Here is a 19,820-nt window from a genome sequence, read left to right as displayed (position 1 = left end):
GATGGGCCAGATGGCTGAAAGAACTACAGATCTACATCGACGCCTCTGGAGTGAGGGAGGAACGTTGTCTAAGAGCCATCCTGCTGCATTCATTGGGCCCTACGGTACGTGACATAGTATTTGAAATGACTGACTTGTTCCAAGGCATCATCGATTCATTGAATACATATTTTGCACCGTTAAGAAATGTTCACTATGAGAGACACATTTCATACAACCATACAAGATAAAAGTGAAAGCATGGATAATTTCGTCACGAGACTGAGGAAAAGAGCCAAATACTGCGATTTTGACAGATACTCTACAGGGGAGGCCCTCAAATCGCAAGCCATTGCTGGGTGTGGATCCCCTGAATTTCGCAAGAAACTATTGCAGAAAAGTAGGACACTGGAGGAAATCCTGCAAATAGCAAGAGCTGACGCTGCACTAACACTACAAACTGAATCGTTAGGAAACAGCACCATCACGCAAACAGCCAATGCAGCCCAAGTATGTCCCATTCGCACTTAAGCCGACTCATCAGAACAAAAGAAATGCTACAGATGCGGTTTTCAGTTTCCCCACACAGGACCATGTCCTGCAATAGGTCACCAATGCGACAAATGTGGGGGTGGGAACCATTTTCAGTCGGTGTGCAAAAACATTAAATTCTATCAGAGTGCTGAGCCTCACAGAGAGTCCTGGAGACAAGATGGCAGAAGGCCAAGGCGAGAAAGCCCGCGCAAACATGCAAGCCAGCCGTCCGCGACCAGCAGGAGGCGCTCACCCAGCTTGTCAAGGGAGCACGTGCCATCCACCCGGTGGCGTGAAGAAAGAAGGGACACATCCAGCCATCGCAAAAGTAGATGTCACTCTCAGCACCGCCAGCCAAGACAAAGAATCAGGTACCTGGATGAATCGCCGCAAGAAAGGAGAACGGCCAGGTCGTCATCTTCCAGTGAAGAGAGGAAACGTGCATATGTCCATGCCATAGGAAAAAACACGGCTGCTGAATATAGTCCAACACTGCTGCTGCAACTCAATGGACAAAATTTAGAATTCTTAATCGATACTGGGCCACTGTAAATGTCATAAGCGACATAGTATACAAAACACTTGAGGTGAAGAAAGAACTACGGAAAGCTGACACATTAATATATCCGTATGGCTCCAACAAACCTCTAGATTGCAAAGGCATGTTCACCGCAAAATGCCAATACAAAAATCAAAGCCAAAAGGTACAAATCTACGTGATCAAAGGGGAAGTCCCAGGTGGAAGCATACTGAGTTTCCGCACAGCCATACAAATGGGACTAATCAGCATCATGTACCAAATCATTTCCGCATACACGTCTAGCGCAAAATACATGATTCAAAAGATGTTTCCCTCTCTTTTCAAAGGCTTGGGACGTTTAAAAGACTGACAAATCAAGCTACACATCAACCCGCCGGTACCACCATTTGCTTAACACTATAGAGGCATCCCTCTTAACATACAGCGACAGGTTGAAGATGAGATACAGTCATTACTACAGCAGGACATTATAGAGCCAGCATCCGGTCCAACACCCTGGGTCTCTCCGATAGTACCAGTACCCAAAAGAGACAGTAAATCAAGCATATGCATCTGTGTGGACATGCGTGCCCCAAATGTGGCCATTGAAAGGGAACGACATTTAGCCCCGTGCATGACTGACATGATGCATCTATTACATGGGGCGACCGTGTTCTCAAAGCTTGATCTAAACAAAGGTCACCATCAACTTGAACTTCACCCCTCATCAAGATACATCACAACTTTCTCAACACACCTAGGGCTGTTCAGGTATAAAAGATTAAGTTTTGGAGTATCTTTTGCCGCTGAAATTTTCCAGAACGAGATTCATCAAATAATCAAGCATATTCCCCACTGCCTAAATTATAGCGACGACATTCTTATTTATTTTCGGCACATCACAAGAAAGTCAAGATGACACTCTGAGAAGAGTCTGCATGGCACTTGAAAACTCCCACCTCACTCTCAACCCTGAAAAATGCGAAATCAGCAAAACAACATTGAAATTCTTTGGACATATATTTTCGAACAAAGGCATGCGCCCCGATCCAGAGAAGGTGCAAGCACTGGTAGACGCCCCTACTCCCACATCTCCATCAGCCATACGCTCATTCCTAGGGATGGCCAGCTACTGCACCCGGTACATTCAAGATTTCTCATCGGTGAGCACACCACTAAGGCTCCTCACAGGAAAAGATCGAGCCTACCAATGGACCCCAGAATGCGAAGAAGCATTTCAAGAGATCAAGCGTCGCATCGCATCAGCCTCGTGCATGGCCTACTACGATCCCGCGTATGACGCTGAACTGATCGTGGATGCCAGCCCGGTCGGTCTTGGAGGCAACCTGGCCCAGTCCAGACCCGGAGCCTCACAAACGTCACCAAAACGCATAGTGGCATATGCAAGCCGAAGCCTGTCACCCGCCGAGTGTGCATATTCGCAACCTGAAAAGGAAAGCCTGGCAGTCATGTGGGCATGCAAACATTACCATCTATTTCTTTACGGACGCCCTTTCACCGTCGTCATGGACCATCAGGTGCTCACCACGATCTACGGCAAACCCACGGCTAAAATGCCACCTCGCATAGCCCGATGGGGATCACGATTACAGGAGTACTCATTTACAATCGTTCACAGGCCAGGCAAAGACAGTAATCCAGCAGATTTCCTGTCCAGATACCCTCTGCCTGCTCAAGAAGAACATCAATCCGTCAAAGCAAATCAATATGTCAACTATCTCGTTGACAACGCTCTCCCGAAACACGTTTCCACAACCCAACTACTGGAAGCCACCAGCGAAGACAGACTCCTACAAATTGTGAAGCAGTGCATACAATCAGGCCGATGGAACATAAAAGACTGAGACAGGGTGGGCCTATCCTCCCAAGAGGAATCTCAACTGCGCACATTCAAACTTATACACTGAAAGGGGCCCCTAGGAGTCCGTCGTGCTATGGAAACAAGACAATGACCAAACACGAAAAGATGCGCCAGACACGAGGTTTCAAAATCCCAATGCTAGGGTTTATTGCAAGCAAAAGATAGTATCAATTGGTCAATTCTGATCTCACGCCCCGCGACGTGAGTTTCCTAGACCTCGAGGGACGCAAGAGAGCGAATTACGTACATCAGTTACATATATACAAAATGCATATCATACAATCAGCAAAGTCATGTTCAACACCCCTCTGTACTAAGTTCCTTTGAACTCGGGATGACGATGGACATATCCGACGAATATGACGATCATAATGCTTTCGATGTCTATTCTAGTAACAATGTGCAATTAAGAAAGTGCTGAGGCATCTTTTAGAACACGGTGGTTCTGTTCTTGGAAGCAATATGTACATGGGGGAAGAGCCACATTACAAGCTTTACTATCTATGAGGTACTATTTGTGTCCTGGGAGCTGACACCTTCTAAGGGGTTTTGCGAAGGGGGGCCATAAGAGAAGCATAATTCAAGCCTTTAACTGTATTATTCTAACATAGTCTATCATTTTACGAGACTGGCTGGCAGCTGTGAAGTGATTAAATGCCCTGCAGCTTCCTCCCAAGGCTACAGAGAGGGAGCGTGGGGATTCCTTTCTGGGCTACTCATGAGGAGTTCAGCAAACTCTTCAGTCCCGCGACCTTGTCCTTTCATATTCAGACAACAATGTTAACAGTTTAGCAGAGTAAGCAGAATCTACAAGAATTGCAAGCTGCAAAGCAGTTTTTTAGACATAAAGCAATGAGCAATGGTTAACAAGCAAAATGGCGATTCTGCTACATTTAAAATGGCCGCTTGTTGGTCAAGCATAACAGATTATATTTCTATAATTCGGTGCATAAGACGGTTGGCCCATGGCCATCAAGTTACGTCTGTCATTCAAATGAAGGGTATTCATTTTTCCAGATTGACAACACCACACCCTGTCCCAATCCCCGGAGGGTTTGATTCTCAAGGAAAACAGACTTGTGATCCCATCCAGCTTGCAAAATCAGGTTCTAGACATAGCACATGCGGGGCACCGTGGAGTAGTATCCACGAAAAGACAGTTCAGGACGAAAGTTTGGTTCCCAAAAATGGATGAGAGGGTGGAGAGTCTCCTCAGCAAGTGCCTCGCCTGTCAAGCGGTGGCTCCGAGAACATTCCCCGCACCATTAAGGCCGTCTGACATGCCCCCTACAGGTATGGGACGAGGTGGCCGACATGCTTGGACCCTTACTGAATGGAAAATATGTGCTAGTCATTGTGGATGAAATGTCGCGTTTCCCAGAGGTACACTTGGTACACTCAACCAGCGCCCAGGCCATCATCCCTGCCCTGGACAAGACATTTGCAGACTATGGAATTCCCATGACAGTAAAATCAGACAATGGACCGCCCTTTAGCGGTAATGATTTTGCAATGTTCGCAGAACATCTAGGATTCCAGCACAGAAAGAAGACACCGTTAAATCCCCAAGCCAATGGAATGGCCGAGAAATTCATGAGCAATCTCAAAAGGACTTTACAAGTTTGTTCCATCACCAACGGTTCATTTATGCAATCCATCTGCACATTGTTAAGAGAATATCGAAACACGCCACACAGCGCCACCAGTGAATGCCGTCCACCTTAGTGTTTGGTCGAATCATATGGACACGACTTCCGCATAACCCCCATGCTCGTCCACCCACCACCATCGTCTAAGATGCACGAGCCAGTGACAAGGTGAGCAAGGACAAAATGAAAACCTATTTCGACCAGAAGAGACAAGCCAAACCATGCCAGATTCAAGTAGGCGACGTGGTACTTGTACGACAGGACCAAAACACCAAGAGCACTCCTGCATTCGGACCCGAACCCCTGACGGTAACCCACACCAGCGGGTCCATGATAACGGCAGCAAGCCCTCACAGAACCGTTACGAGGAATTCCTTGTTCTTCAAAGTATTCGAAGGAAACTCACCTCGTGAAACCTCAACCACCACAGTCACAGACGAATCCTCAGATCCAGAATCTGAATATAGAGTGGAACATCAGGATGCCGATGACAGCGAAGCCCCTCAAAACGGACAGTACGCAGACCAACCAGGTGGATAGAAGAAATGAACTAAGTTCTCTCTTAAGTGACGGGGAGATGTTGTGTCCTCATCCATGTTAATGACCCTTTTGAATAGGAGCTAAGTCCCATTTCTATTGTTGTTCTTTTGTTGTGGGCCGCACCCACGGTAGGTAGGAAGAGGCGGGGTCACCGCCTCAGGCGCCAGTTTAGCACTGATGATTAAAGAGATAAGAAGCTACTTGGCCGGCTCCCGTGTATTATTGTATCTGCGTCATTTGAACTGTTGTATTGATTTATTATTGCATGTGACTCCTGTCGGAACACAACACCCCCAACTTCTAAATGGATGGATTCACCCTCCGTTCACTTCACTACATACAGCGTATGTTGAGCGCCCCTAATCCAGCATAGGTGATGTATAAGAGTGTTCCCTTCTCTTCGGCAAGATCTAACCTATCGTTATTATTATTATCATGAGTGTCATGGGCATAAACCAACAGCAGAAACTCAAATCTGCGAGTAACTGTCGTCATCAAAGAACACGTACTGTTGCATTTCGGAGAAGCTTGTCCAGTCCTATTTTTATAGTTGCGTTCTGAGACTTGTAGGTCAAGCTTTTGCCAGCTATAAATTCTGGACGAGAAAAGCTTTGATCAAATCTACGATTATAAAAACATTGAGATAAACACAAAGCCCCCAATAATACTGATCCGCACGGAGACTCCCACCAATCGCGAAACAAAAACTCCTATGCCCCAAAGCCATCTTCGATTTTCGCAGGGAGCCACCACAACTCGTTTAACCGTTAAGAAATGAAGGCAAGGCAGCCCTATCACCTTTCTCTCTGTGTGCCTTTTTTTTTTAACAGCGCATGAGCAGATCACGTGTTAGTGTGTGGCGTAAATTAGATGGAACGTAACTTTGTAGTCACGTGAAGAAAACGCATTTCTACGCCCGTTCCTCTAATGGGCACTAATCGCAACAGAAAAAAATATACCAACAGAAAAATGGTCAAACAACGGGTATCGTGGTGAGTTATATGCATTTAGGAATAATTACTCCATTGGATAAATGCACATTATGATGTCTACATAGGGCCCCTTCTGTTAGGGACAGTGGCAGCTGAAGAGGTTTGAGTGCTAGAGTAAGGAGTCAGCTACATAATGTTTTGATCTATTCTTGTCGTTTTCCCTCACACGTGACCAATCGGAGCAAACGGGCAGTGGTGTCTCCCCCACCAATCCCGATTTGCTTGGGACTGACCAAGCTTCTGTCTCATTCCCTGGAATGGCGCTATAGTGTGGCTAGTCTCCATTGGTTAAAACTGGCAACCACATCACTATAATTTTGTGTTCTCTCAAAAGTCCGTTACGGAACTTCTTGTTGCTCCACCAACAGAGTGCACAAATCAAACATTCCCCCTTTATTTTCTGGTACCTCAGTTGGAATATTGAAGTATCCCATGCTAGAATATTTAGTGGGAAAGTTCTAACACATCTCAATCGTTGTTCGTGTATCTTTTCGATCAAATTTGAGAAATTTTGTACCCGGCACACGTATCCACAGCGGCACCAGTGAGAGAACACTTGGGTCCTATTAGCACCTATTGCCTATCCTTACTACTAAGTTACTAAGTGCCTCAGCGATTGACAGCCTGAGTCTTTATCAATGTTATATTTTATGGTTTGGGTGTACATTGGAGGCTCCAGTTTGGAGCTATGCAGTGTTCCATATATGCGTAGTAGTGCAAAACATACACGGGCGAGTAGGACAGTCCGTACATTCCTACCTTGCTGTCCTGTGCAAGGGGCAGGACCTTTATTAGTGCTGCCTGCTAAAACACCTCATCTCTTCAAGGTACCCAAGACTGGCGATTTGCATAAAAGCAAAGAACATTTTGAGAACACAAGAATGCACGCACAATTGCTTTTGACTAAGTCGAGTATCAGTTATTGTCTACTGATCAATTAATGTCCACTGAACTCTAGCTACATCTTTTGGTAGTTATGACTATTGAGAAATGTATGATTTATGTTTTCCAATAGCATATTCTATTGTTTTTGTGTATGCTGTGGTGTGTGGCCCATTTAACGGTGGGCCCGTTGCCCCTTTAAGGAAGAGGGTCATGTCTCTGTCATGGCGCTCCTTATTAAAAGGGGCTTTGTTGGCACTTGAGCGTCAGTGCAGCAGAGCCCCAAGAAGCGGCAACTCGTGTCTGTGTTTTTATTGTATGCTGTTTGCCATGTGACCACGGCCTGGTTCTGCTGGGTGCCCCCAGAGCCGAGGCTGCCATCAACCGGGTGCCCACAGCGTTACGTCTGGTGATCCCGATGCTTTGCAGTGTGTCCCCTGCCCTTGGGTCCACCGTGTGATCGCAGCACAGTTGTGGAGCTGGGTGTTCCCAGCACGTGGTGTGGCCCGCCCTGGTGACCTGTGACGGGTCACCACATATACTAAGTTGGACACCCGCTTAACAGGATGTGAGGCTTTGGCTTTTCTGCACATAGTATATATGTTAAACTTTCAGCATTCAGGGTCCTGATGCTTTGGCTGCTTGTGGGTGAGAGCTCAACTCGCCAACAGATCTTGGAGTTTCCTGGGCTAGCCCGGGATTTGGGACGGAACGGCACTCTAAGGAGACAGCCTTTGCTGGAGCTCAGCTCCGCCTAGTTCCGTCTCATTTCCTGTGTTGGGTGTGCGTCAGACCAACAGCGTGCCCCGAGCCACCCATAACAGTTTGATAACTACACTTCCTCCCCATCTCCCTCTAATGTGAGAACATAGCGAGACACCAACATTGATAGGACGTAGGATGACATGAGTCAGAACAAATTATGTGTTAGGTAAAAAGAATACTGAAGGTATAGTCTTCTTCTTAAGGTATTTCCTGGACGGACTGCCGTTATTTGACACATTGCACCCACCGTTGTCAACTACATCCACCGGTTTCGTTTCCCCCCACTTTTCTGTTTCAGACACATATCACAAGACTATTTGGTTCTTTCTAATCTGTTTGTCTCTCCTCTCCTTCCTCAATAGCTTCTATTTCCAGCCTCAAAAGGGCTTCTTTCATTCAAGGTGTATTCTGGCAAAAGTGTTAAGACATTTTGAGTAGAGAGGACCCTGACATTGTGCAAACAGGTGAGCTTGACGCTGCCTCCTGGGAAATGGAGGGAATTCCCCAAGAGTCCCAAAGGAGACTTTTTTCACCAAATTATTTTATTTTGCAATTTTCAAATTTTACAAATCCATAAAAAAAAAGAAACAACCCAGAGACTATCAGACAAGAAATTACATTCTGGCAATAACATTAAGGTCATTCTGTGTGGCAACTTGTAAATACAATTTGTGTATGGTTTCACTCGGTCACTGCCATATTAAAAGCCTTTGTTTCTGAATTTAAAAAATGTGCAAATTAAAGAGATTTGTATTTTATTGAGCATTTGTTAGGTGCTTATACAACAGAATAGCCACAAGGCTAAATGGGAAAGAACAGGGGAAATAATAATAATGGCAAAAACAGTAAAATACAATCAGGGTCCTACTAGCCCTTGTGGCATTCGAACGTGCAAGTGCAGTGAGCAGAAATGCAGGAGATAGGGATGGAGGGGTGCGGAGGGAGCAGAGGAGTGTACAAGTGCTGGGAGAGGGCCGAGGAAGGAAGTGCTATGGGGAGCCAAGGAGGAGAACCTCCGGCTAAGGGCTCGTGCAGATGACTCCCAAGGGTGGGATGCAGAGCCACCAAGCCAGGAGCCTGCAAGGGCAGTGCAGTGAGGGGGAGGATGCTGGTATCGACTGGGAAGAAGGGCCTGAAATCCTGTGAGATTCATGACGATCAGGCCAATGGTCACAGTGGCAGTGGTGTGATTAACAGGGAAGGGAAAGAGGTAGAGAACAGCAGAGTTTTTAGCGGTTTCTGGAACTTGAGGAGGTCCAACTCCGGTCTGAGAGGGGCCTGGAGGCTGTTCCGAAGGGAGGTGTCAGCCGAGGTTAGAGACCTGCGCCCCACTGTCTGCTTGGAGAAGCTTTTGACAGTCAAAGAGTTGGAGTTAGAGGAGTGCAGGGATCTGGCAGGGTGTATTTATGCGGGGAAAGTTGGCGAGGCCCCAAAGAGGGTGGCCGTAGGGTAGGAGGAAAAGAGGGCACAGGTGTTCCAATGAGAACATAAATACCACTTTAAGCAATTGCCAGGCCTCTCCCTATGGCCTCTCGTGTGCGCTGCTCCCTCCACCTAGCTCTTGCGCTGCTCCCTCCCGGATCTCACGCGTGTACGTTGCTCCCCATTGTCCGGCACACTCGCGCTCATGCGCTACTTCCTCTATTGGCTCTCGCGCCTGTGCGCTGCTTACTCTCCCCGTCTCTCATGCCCACGCGCTGCTCCCTCTCCTTGACTCTCACGTCCGTGTGCTGCTCCCTCCGCCTGGCTCTCGCACGTGTGCGCTACTCTCTCTCCATGGCATTTGCGTGTTTTGTTAGAATTTCTAAACTCTGGTCTGGTGGACAGATGTTTAGGAGGCCACCATTGTTAGATGAACAGGGAACACGTTTGGGAAGATAACCAGACCAAGTCACAGTAGCTTGGAGAGCAGTCAAGGCTAAATCTCAGGAGGAGTGTGGGTGATCAGGGGCCTCCAATCAGCACACACAGTGAAATGCCAAGAATTACAATTAGACAGTATACATAAATATACTATTTATTATAGGCCCAATAACAAGTGAATACTGAAATGCAATAGTAAAACACCACACAAGCAACACACTATGCAATGTCAGTCAGTTCGAGAAAGTTAGTAACTCCACCAATACTTGCAAAGGAAAAGGGTGAATAACTTTTATAGCACAAAACATCTTCAGAGATGGCAACCCTAACTTTATCAGTCCAGCCCTAAGAGGAATGCTCCTTGTTTGATGTAAGCGTAGAAACACCTTTTCACAAAGTACTTCTTAGGAATCAAGTAAGAGTTAGGGGAAGAATTCTGAAGGGGTGATACTGGTTCCAAGAGTCAGGAGAGGATCTGCTATGATGAACAAAGCTGTTCCCGACTTTCGGAGGGCTTTAGGAAGCAAATACTACCCAAGTCAGAGAGAAGGCCAAAATTCCCTTCAATGCGTAAATGCGTTTGGATGAACAAAGAGCCACCGGTAAGTGACTTCACTACTCAATGCCCTTAGCTCGGTTTTGGTCCAGACTTGGCAGGTCTAGAGGGGGTCATCAGAGGTTTGATTATGGGGATGGCAGCCGCTACCTGATCCTGCCCCTGGGGATGCTATCATGAGGGAGGAGACGGCTGTCGGGGGAAGGTGATATCCACATTGGGAGGGAGGTAGTATTTTTCCTTCCTTTTAGAAGACCTCATAATTCCTACATTTTTGATGGCTTGTTGTCACCATACAAGTCCCTCCCATTGTAAAATACACAAACCCCTTCCTGCACATCACTCTAGACAAAAGTCCATTCGTACCTCGCAGACACATAAGACACACCTAACATTTCCTGTTTGTAAGGTTTTTCTAAACAAAAGTTTTAAACAATATAGTTTCAGAAATCCAAGTAACTCTATGGACTTTTTCTCCCATAAAGCCTCAAGTACTGAGACAGGAAGAGGAAGAAGGAGTCAATGCAGATTGACAGAACCACCAAGTTGAATGTGCAGACTAGTTGTTTTTATGGATCTCAAGTGTGCAGGACATTTAAAGATGGTATCCACACTCGAAGGCAGGAGAGATCAGGAAAGGAAAGCAGAGGCAGCAGTACGGAGAAAGGCCGTTCAGACGGAGGTCAGGAAGGCAGGTGTTCACAGGCAGCTGCTTGCCAGCATGGCGCAAGGGCATTTCGAGAAGATCGTCTGAGCACCGGAAGCAGTAGCAGAGCCACCGGAGATCTGGTCGTGTCGAGAATCAGCAGCCTTTGGTCCCAGTCACGGAGAGAAGTTGGCGAGAAGCATAGAGGTGCTGGGAACATGGAAAGGAGATCTGCATTGCAAAGGAGGCCATCCCAGAAAGGAAACTTCACTGCCACAATGTGCCACGGGTCGGGAACGTTGCAACATACTGGTGAGTTTGCCCAGCGGCATTGGGGACCTCGGCATTGAGGACGCTTTTGTGTAACACAAAGGACAACGGACTAACACCAAAGCCGTTTACCTCACATTTCCCAATACAAAGGTCAGGCAAAGTCAGGCAATTTCACTTCTTTCCATTTGTTTGGGTGAAGCCGTCACCCAAAGACAGTGAGAAATTGAGGGAGGAGAAAATCCTGCAAAAAGGCAAGAGGGGTCCGAGCCCGACCGAGGGAGATCCAGGGGTGAATCTGTCATCCAAGAAGATCAAGAGAAGAGGGGTCCGAGCCAGACTGAGGGAGATCCAGTGGTGAAGAGATCACCCAAAATTGACAAAGGAACTGTGATATATTTTGGAATACGACTGAGAAGGGCCAGCATCCAGAAGAGGCGGACCAGGGGTGAAATAGTCACCCTACGTAAAAACTGTGATAAATAATTGAGAATGGTGAACGCCCAGAAGAGGGGGACCCAGGGGTGAACCCATCATCCAGCGTACCTTAGAAAAGAACTTTCATTTGGTCAAAGGAACTTTTATTATTGTTGTTTGAACACATCAGGTCCTTGACGGCAAGAAACATTCAAGTGAAACAAGACTTGGCCATCGAGGGCCCTGATAACGGAAAGCTGAGATTAAAAAGCAGAACTGTTGTCTCTTGCTGGAGAAGCTTGGGACTGTACTGTGCTTCAAGCTTCCATCTTACCCCGCGTTCGAAACATGGGGGAGGAAGACCCAGGCTACCTCATCCTGGGTTTAAGAACACTTCTTTCTTTTCTCAGGGACTATCCCACGCCACCTTTTGTATTAGTTGTGAGGTTTGCCAATAGGTTTCTTAGTATAGGCCCTTTTTATTTTGACACAATGCCACTAGGACTGCCTTATATTTGATTTGATGGTCGACGGTTGCCCCCATATTCGATTTAGGTTTAGATTTTCTAACCTACACACTTCATTCATTGTTCAATAAACACCCTTGAACTGTGATCACTTGTGTCTGTCTTACTTTTTGTAATCGTGATTTCCCCACACTTACACTTCTTAAACGTGTGTGGCCCTTCTGGGTATTAGATTTTTCAGATATCCACCCTCTTTCTCTTTCTGCTTCTTCCCCTCCTTTCGCTTACTAGAAGCAGGTTTATCCTTATGAGACACCCTGTGAGATCCCACAACTCGGCTGCAATGGCCAACTCCTTAGGATCTAACTCCTTAGAGTCAGCTAAATTCTGCTTTAGCTCAGAGGAACATGAGGCAAAAATGTGGTCAAGCATGACCAAATGGATCATAACTCAAAGGTGGTTACAATATAACCTTCCACCCAACCAGTCAAGTTTTTCAAGGATTCAGTTACATATGTGACCCAAGTACTACCTTTATTCTTTTTGTACTCTCTAAATCTCTTCACGTATTGGGCAGGAGTCTTGGACATTTACACAATAGCACTGCAGCCAGAGGGGGGTTGCCGACTGTGAAACCATGTAATCTTGTCAGCATCCACTACCTCTTGCGCTTCACAAGCATGCCCTAACGCAGTCAGCCAGTTCATGATGTCATAATGCTCATCATAGATCTTTAGGAAACCTAGGCTGTGAAGAGGGGCCAAACCCCTTCCCAGACCCTCTGAAGGAACCATTGGCAGCCTGTATCTTGGCAAGATCCAATTGATGTTCCCTGTCTTTCTGTTTCTCCACCCTCTCCGACTCAAGCTTGGCAATGCTGAATGCAAGCTTTTTCTCTCTGAGTCTAAGCTTTTGTTTCTTAAGCTCCAGCATGGCGTCTGCCTCAGAGGAGGCTGATGAAACATGGGACAGGGCATTCTCCTCCTCCTCCTCGTCGTCCTCCTCTGTTTGAATGATGGCAGCAACAGCAATACCATTACTATTACTGGGAGCAGCCGCAGCACCTGCTGCACTATCATTAGAGGGGAGAGGTACACTCCTACTTTAGTGCCAACCTATAATCTTTTGGATTAACTTTGCCCCAGAGGTAGACCTACCTTTTCCAGCACACAGCATCCAATTCGTTTCAGATTTGGAAGCACTTAAAGTAATAGCAGTACATGTGTACATATTATTCGTTTAGCAGGCGATTTATAATTACTAAGCGATCAAAAGTCACAGTGTTTCTGTGTAATTATAATTCAGGAACAGCACCAGTGTGCAACACTGGAATACCTCGGATCTTATCCTCACCGATGTACACCAAATTGTTAGAATGATTTCTAAACTCTTCCCTGGTGGACAGATGTTTAGGAGGCCACCCTTTTAGAAGAATAGAGGACACTTCTGGAAAGATAATTAGACCAATTCAGGGTAGCTTGGATAGCAGTGAAGGCTAAATCTCAGGATGAGTGAGGGTGATCAGGGGTTTCTAGTGAGCACATACAGTAAAACACCAAGAAGTACAATTAGACAGTATACCAAAATATACTATTTATTATAGGCCCACTAACAACACAATTTAATACTGAAATGCAATAGTAAAACACCAAACAAGCAACACATCATGTAATATATATACTCACTGGAGTCAGTGTGAGAAAGTTAATAACTCCACCAATACCTTCAAAGGAAAAAGGTGAATAACATGTATAACACCCAAAGTCTTCAATGATGGCAACCCTAACTTTATAAGTCCAGCCCTAAGATGAATAGAGTTTCGAAAGTAATTGAGCAAAAATGATTCCTCCTTGTTTAGGGGGCTGGGGTGATGGAGGAAGTAACATATATAAAAGAGCAGCAATTTCACCACCAGGTACCCGCCTTCCCACACAAAGGATGTAAGTTTACTACTTGGCAGTTGATAATGACTCTCAACTGATTGTCCGTATTACGACAGGCTCAATATCAAAAGCATATTTTCATAAGTATATAACAATACATGTCAACAATGTTAAAACATCAATCTAATAAAAACCACATATCAACACTAATGTTCACAGGCGTTATAGAAGAAGAAAGACCACTTACACATACTATTGTGGCCAACACCTGATATAGCAAACAAGATGTAACTATGCATATACAGGGTTATGTGATGTTAGTAGCACGAGTGATTGTTGGCAACCATGTAAACATTTCTATGTAATATGGAACATCTACACTTAGTTGTGTTTCTGGGGGCGGCTGAGCACATAAATAGACTAATTCTTAGTAGTGTTCAACCAACACCCATCTTCAGGATGCAGGTGACTAGTGAAACGAGGACAGACTGGACTAGATGGACGATGCCCTGTGCATAGCCGTTATGACTTGTCTTCAATTTCTTTAAAGTGTGCGAGGTGAAGTAATTCAAGACATAGTAAGGCACAATTCGAACAGTGCGGCATCGAAATGAATCCATTACTCAGGGTAATTCCCTTAGGGTAATTCAATCTTACCCAATGATGATTTCCAGGAAGAGAAGTCCTTCTGTTGGCACCTAAATCGTGTTGCTGTGGATTATACTAGCCGAACTGCATGATCCATAATGCATCAGTATCCCTCGTAAACTAGAACGGCCCTCACACTCCGAGTCAATCCCAGGAGGCGTTATCTTGTTAGGCTCACAGCATATGGCATATTTTTAGAAATGCATGCAAGAGATGGTTCTTTTGGGGGATTTGCAGTCTCCTCTAACGCGCACCGTGTCCAGCTGGATATTGATACATCATGTATCATGCAGTTCGGCTAGTATAATCCATCTAACTTCCCCCGCCAATCTCAGTAGTTTCACTAGGTTTACCAAATATGTAGCTTCTAATTCCAAATAAGCACTCTAGGTCGTATAGAGCTACATATAGTACTTTTGAAACACCTCATATATCCCCTGCTGTGACAATATCAAATGTGCTTCCTGTTCTTGTATCTGGGTTATCGTGGACCTGGGATGTTCTTCATAGCATAATGACTACTTTTTAATTTCAACCGAGAATCCTCTGCTATTTGGTGAGACTTCATCACCTGCGCTAGTTCTTATCCCGTGTGAGCCCCCTTCGCCAACCCCCCTTCCAAGCGCTGGATCGCCTTCTTTATCCAGAATTAACCAAATAGTCCCTCCATCCACCCTCATTTATCCTCTCATGGATAGTGGACTTCGGTCGCAGGGGTAGATCATCTCTGCCTCTCATTCAGCCCGCTCCTTTACTGCCCGCATTATCCCGTTAATATCCAGTATCGTCCCAAAGTCTGATGCCGGCATGCAGGTAACCAAAGTATGTACGACTACTGCATCTCATCCTGCTAGCCTTCTGACCCATGTCCATTCCCTGCCAGCGAGGTTTCATGACTTTTCTGTGTAGCATTATTTTGTGATCTGCTTTAGAACCCAACCCCAGGTGTCCTGTGGTGATGTAAAAAAGAACGATTTCCCGTCCGCAATTACCCGTAACTTGGCTGGAAATAGTGTCATATATCGCAGATTTATCTCTCAGATCCAACTTGTCACAGTGTCAAACTATCTTCTGTGCTTCTGGACCTCTTCTGTGAAAGATAAGTATTCTGACAATATTGACCTCAAAGTGAGTCGATTTCCTTGATGCCTGTAGAATCGTATCTCTGTCACTGAAATTATATCGCTCTGAGCTGCCCTCCTGTTATCCTCGCTTTGGTAGTGGTCTGCCCGGCACCCTGTGTGCCCTCTCCACTATGAAGAGCTTTGATAGACCCTTAAGGCGCATTGTTTCCAGGATCACTTTTTCCACATATAATTCCACACAGGGCCTTTCCTCTCCTGCCGGCACCCGGAGCAGTCATATGTTACTTCTTCAGGAATTCCCTTCCGCATCTTCTGCTTTAGTTTCCTGCATTTACATCACTCATGTTAGACTCCACACTTGATTACTCAGCTTTCCTAGGTCATCACTCTCCGTTCCACTTCGGTCAATCGTTCAGACTTTCCTCAGATCTGCCCATACCAGGGAGACATCCACTCCCACCGCCTGAATTTTCCCTTTACACAATGTCCTCGAATCGTGGCCATCAGCCCTTCCAACGAGACTCCATTGCTGGTTACAGCGCTTGTTTCCGCTGTGTCACCCTCTCCTGTCCTCACCATAGTTTGCTTATGTTTGGGACCTACGTAGTCTTCCATTGTCTGCTGCCCTTTCACCATAATCCCACCAGTATGCATGTAGTATGCAAGGTTCACAGGTGTTTTCACTATGTGCCACCAAAGGTGAATATGTTTCAAGCTCTCAGTCCTCGACCCTCTCCCTGCACTGTCCAAGCTTGTGCAACAGGGGGCACTGCTCACTCTGGGTTTTTACTGGTAATGGATGTCGCAGTTACAAATGAATCTTCACAGTGCAGCAGTCAAGTGTCACCAAACCACTATCTGCAACCCTCAAGCAAATACCACTTCTTTTTGGTTCACAGTTAATGTTTTCCAGACGCACAGGAGAGCGGGTCACTTAGTCCTGCTTCTGCACGTGTGGCAGCTCGTCCTACATCCTAGTCTTACTGTGCACTTCAGCATCTTTCCCAGCATACAATGACTTCTTCGCACCCCGTTTTTTCTGTTGTCCATTCACGGAGGTTGGCCGCCTCTATCCGTCAGATCTCTTCCATGGTCCGGCTCTCTGGGGCGGCATCTAGGCTGTGTTGTGGGGGGGCTCTGCCACCATGCTGACACGAGGGTCCCACAGCATCAGGGCATGCAGGCCTGTGCCTCCATGTGTAGGCCTGCAGCCTACATAAAATGAGAGACAGACTCAGTAGCTCCTCTTCTGGAGTCTGCAGCCGTCTCTGTCTCACGAGCCTGCAGTTGCTCCTTTTATTAGCTGGGGCCATGACACAGTCATGGCCCATCATAAAAGGGCAATCCACTTGGGAGGACCACATACAACACTGCCCATCTTAAAAGGGCAATACATTTGAGAGGGTCAAACACCACACTCCTCCTTTTTCATAACCATCAAAACAAGTGTTACGGAAACATGAGCTAATCCCCCCTGCCCTGTTACCGAACGACAACTACTTGGGCCACACAGAAATGATTGAATGGACGACTAGTGGAATGAACCAATGACACATACATGGGGACTAAGGTCATTGATATATGATATGATATGATATGGCATTTATAACGCGCCTATACACAAGTGTTTCAAGGCGCGACGAGAAAAGGGAGGGGGAACAAAAGGGACAACAGACAACGATCTTACTAGGCCTGTGTCATTCAGATCGCGCAAGTGCATGGGAAGGGGGAAAGGGGAAAAGTGCGAGGGGGGGAAGGGAGAGGGGAAAATGCAGTACAAGGGGTAGTAGAATAAATAATATAATAAAACAGCCAGATGGTGGCAAGTGCAGACATAAGTGCTGGTCGGGGGACTGTAGGGAGACAGAAACAGTCCGTAGGTGCAAGGGTTGCCAGAGAGGCAGTGCAGGTGTGCAACTTGCGGTGCCTGCGCCCGAAATCAGACAGGGTGGCCAGGAAGTTTTTACCAGTGCAGTTTCAGCCAGGAATTCAGCAGGGGAGAGAGGGAGAGAAAGCAGAAGCAAAGAGAAAGGTTTTGAGGTGCTTACGGAACCGGAGAGGGTTCTCCTCAAGTTTCAGGGAAGCAGGAAGGCTGTTCCAGAGGGAGGCCCCTGCCGAAGAGAGAGATCTACCACCAACTCGTTGCTTAGGAAAGCGACTGACCGTGAGGGAGTTGGAGGCGGATGAGCGAAGAGCTCGAGAAGGAAGATATTTGGGAAGAGATAGTTGAAGGTATTTCGGCACCAGGACCCAGTAGGCCTTGTGGACAATGCAGAGGGTTTTGAACTTAATCCTTGCAGCCACTGGGAGCCAGTGCAGAGATTTCAGTCCTGGAGAGATGCGATCCCTGGGCTTGAGGCCAAGGACAAGTCTTGCAGTCCTGTTCTGGATAAGTTGCAGAGGGTGGAGAGTAGAGGCAGGCAGATTTAGATAGAGGTTGTTACAATAGTCCAGCCTAAAGAGAACCAGGGCCCTGTAGACGGTGAGCTTCTTGGGGAAGGAGAGGAAAGGAAGAATACCTCCGAGGAGGTGCAGCTAGTAGTGTGACTTCTTAGAGACGTCAGAGATGTGAGGTGAGAAGGATAGTGTGGAGTCGAAGGTAACCCCAAGGTTTTTAGCCTTGCAGGTGGGAACAGGAAGTGGGCCAAGAGAGGCCGGCCAGAGAGCTGCAGGGAAGGAGGGAGTGGGTGTGCCGATGAGTAGAATCTCAGTCTTACTGGCATTAAGGCAGAGGTCATTGGTAGCACACCAATCCTGGATAGCAGACAAACAGTCAGAGATGAGGGAAGGGGAGGAGAAGGCCGAAGGTAGCCATAAATTGAGCTGTGTATCATCCTCATAGCACTGAAAGTTGGGGCAGAGAGCGGCAATGCTGTGGGCAAGGAGTGCCAGGTACTGGTTGAACAGCCAGTGAGTGAGGTTAGGTCCCTGGGGGACACCACAGGTAGAGAAAAAGATATCGGAGATAAAGGACCCAAGTTGGACCTGGGAGGGTCAGTCGGAGAGGAAAGAAGTCAGCAACGCCACAGCCTGACCGGTGATACCCAGGGCTTCAGGCGGATTCTCATGACAGGGGAAAAGCTATCAAGAGTATTGGATATAGAAGAATGGAGCGTGGAGAGGGCTGTGTCAGGGTGAGAGTCAGCCAAAGGTGAAGGAGGGGGTGAGAAGGTGGCGGCGAAAGCCTCCACTGATACGCGCTTCATGGGTCGGATGACCGAGAAGGTGGGTGGCAATGATGGAGGTGGCTTTGCCTTAGGGGTAGGGAGGGTGAGGTGGGAGGATAGGACAAAGTGATCTCTCCAGGAGAGAGGAGTGGAGAGAGGGACAGAGAGGGGAAGGTCTGAGGAGATCAGACCATCGAGAGAGTGCCTTGCAGAATAAGTCAGGCCAGAGGACAGAATGGTGAGTGAGAAAGAGTCGCAGAGGTCGCGAAAGAGTCCAGAGGGGGGTCAAGAGGTATCCAAGTGGATGTTGAAGTCTCCAAGAAGGAGGAGTTGAGTAGTTGAGGCCAGGAGTGAGGAGGAGAGGTCCGCCCACTCAGAGAGGACGGAAGAAATCTGACCAGGTGGCCGATAGATAGTAGCCACAGTAAGGGAATGGCTAGAGGAGAGAGAGAGAGAGAGAGAGCCTGCAGACGAGGCATTCAAAAGAGGAGTAGGTCTGCGAAAGAGTGACAGAGGCAGAAATCCACTCAGGGAAGATGAGGGCTACACTCCCACCAGAGCGGTTAGGCCTGGGCGCAGAGAGGATCCTGTAGCCGTCACGTACGAGCGTGTCAAAGCTGGTCGTGAACCATGTCTCGGTGAGACCAAGGACATCAAGGTCAAGTTCTTCAGGAAGGCGGCAGATATCAGAGGAATGTTTGACAGCAGAGCGAGACCATCCTTGAAGGACTTCTGGGGAGGGGTACAGATGAGAGGTACGTCCTGCAGAGGTGTAGAAGGTGTAGAAAGAGCCCGAGAGGGGGCAGTGAGGGAGGGGGAAAGCAAGGTAGCCAAGGAAAGGGGACTGGAGACAGCCAGAGAGGAAAGGAAGTTGATGAAGGTTGGCCTGAGGGCCTTGGACTAAGACGGTCCCATTGGAGTAAACGTTAATGATGACCTTAGAGGAATGCAAGGAGGCCGGGAGGGCGTCCCAACGGGTGCCACCATTAATGGGAGAAGAGGAGAAAGGAGAGTGTAGAGAGACCATATGAAGGGTCCAAAAGTCGGGTGAAGGAACGACAAAGAGGATGTCAGT

At 47.1% G+C, this 19,820-nt stretch overlaps 1 protein-coding gene across 1 annotated transcript in view; it reads left to right on the top strand.

Annotated features, from left to right (window-relative positions):
- Nucleotides 1–5,995: 5,995 nt before the first annotated feature.
- LETM2 (leucine zipper and EF-hand containing transmembrane protein 2) overlaps nt 5,996–19,820 on the top strand; it is a 780,753-nt gene continuing 766,928 nt past the window's right edge. The window contains exon 1 of the mRNA XM_069617933.1: nt 5,996–6,096. The gene's annotated coding sequence lies outside the window, so the exon portion shown is untranslated. The remainder of the gene's footprint in view (nt 6,097–19,820) is intronic.

This window comes from Ambystoma mexicanum, chromosome 10, assembly GCF_040938575.1.
Source record: "Ambystoma mexicanum isolate Mex_15411 chromosome 10, UKY_AmexF1_1, whole genome shotgun sequence".
In the NCBI taxonomy this organism is placed as follows: domain Eukaryota; kingdom Metazoa; phylum Chordata; class Amphibia; order Caudata; family Ambystomatidae; genus Ambystoma; species Ambystoma mexicanum.
This window is presented reverse-complemented; position numbering and strand designations above follow the sequence as displayed.